The 1,669-nt window shown below is 41.4% G+C and overlaps 1 long non-coding RNA gene across 1 annotated transcript in view; it reads left to right on the top strand.

Moving 5' to 3' along the window:
- LOC149042742 (uncharacterized) overlaps positions 1-1,669 on the top strand; it is a 39,188-nt gene that overhangs the window by 29,551 nt on the left and 7,968 nt on the right. The window lies entirely within an intron of this gene.

The following is a 1,669-nucleotide window of genomic DNA, read 5'->3' as shown; positions in this document are numbered from 1 at the left end:
CTGAAACCAAAAACAAAAAGACAATATGATGATCAAACTGGATAAACCTGTGCCTAAAACTCGTCACCGGCCCCCTTTTTTGAACAAACAAAGCCTCCGCCGGTTTCAGAATATAGTTATGTTAGCAGTGAAAAGGTGGCTTTCAATACACCCTCAGTCAAACCCTCGAGCTCATATTGCGGACATCACAAATTAGGAGAACTTGTGTGAGAGCGTTCAGTAGAATTGCTGCACGTGTTTTCTCTTGCTTCTTCCAAGTCAGAATTTTCCATCTTAATGTTTTCACCCTACCTTATTCTTTATCTAATAAATATAAGAATCAGACTTATTTTTGTGGCACGTAATTATGGAAAAATTTCACTGGAGGGGGGGGGGGGGGGCAAACAGTTCTCGCTTTTCAAGGAGAGTACTAAATTGCCTAGTTCTTACCTAGTTATGAAATAACGACTTTCTGTGGCAGTCACCTGGAAAGTTGCATTCACACCACCAACAACATAATATTTCTATTTCTTGGATTCATATAATACAACTCCAGTGGAAAAGTCACCCTTATTGGTCAGATGACCAAATGTTTTTTAAGGTTTCGTGTAATGCTTGCAATTATTAATAATCTGAGATTGAACTGTTAACATTTCCTCAACGGATCCTTACGTGAGGCACAGTACTGAATCCAAGAATAGTAACAAGTGAGAAAGCTGAGACAAAGAATAGTGCTGTGCAGTTAGACAAAGAATACTGCTGTGCAGTTAGACAAAGAATACTGCTGTGCAGTGAGACGAAGAATACTGCTGTGCAGCAAGACAAAGAATAGTGCTGTGCAGTTAGACAAAGAATACTGTTGTGCAGTGAGACAAAGAAAAGTGTTGTGCAGTAAGACAAAGAATACTGTTGTGCAGCGAGACAAAGAATAGTGCTCTGCAGTTAGACAAAAAAAAGTGCTGTGTTGCGAGACAAAGGACAGTGCTGTGCAGTGAGACAAAGAATACTGCTGTGCAGTGAAACAAAGAACAGTGTTGTGCAGTGAGATAAAAAAAAATGTTGTGCAGTGAGACAAAGAATAGTGCTGTGCAGTGAGACAAAGAATACTGCTGTGCAGCGAGACAAAATACTGCTGTGCAGCGAGACAAAGAATACTGCTGTGCAGTGAGACAAAGAATACTGCTGTGTAGCGAGACAAAGAATAGTGCTGTGCAGTGGGACAAAGAATAGTGCTGTGCAGTGAGACAAAGAATACTGCTCTGCAGCGAGACAAAGAATACTGCTCTGCAGCGAGACAAAGAATACTGCTGTGCAGTGAGACAAAGAATACTGCTGTGCAGCGAGACAAAGAATACTGCTGTGCTGTGAGACAAAGAATAGTGCTGTGCAGTGAGACAAAGAATACTGCTGTGCAGCGATACAAAGAATAGTGCTGTGCAGTGAGACAAAGAATAGTGCTGTGCAGTGAGACAAAGAATAGTGCTGTGCAGTGAGACAAAGAATAGTGCTGTGCAGTGACACAAAGAATACTGCTGTGCAGTTAGACAAAGAATACTGCTGTGCAGTAAAGAATACTGCTCTGCAGTTAGACAAACAATAGTGCTGTGCGGTTAGACAAAGAAGAGTGCTGTGAAATGATACAAAGAACACTGCTGTGCAGTGAAACAAAGAATACTGCTGTGCAGCGAGA

Source organism: Pocillopora damicornis, chromosome 7 (genome assembly GCF_964200805.1).
Source record: "Pocillopora damicornis chromosome 7, jaPocDami1.2, whole genome shotgun sequence".
NCBI lineage: Eukaryota > Metazoa > Cnidaria > Anthozoa > Scleractinia > Pocilloporidae > Pocillopora > Pocillopora damicornis.
The sequence above is the reverse complement of the archived record's forward strand: the minus strand, read 5'-3'. Positions and strand labels throughout refer to the sequence as shown.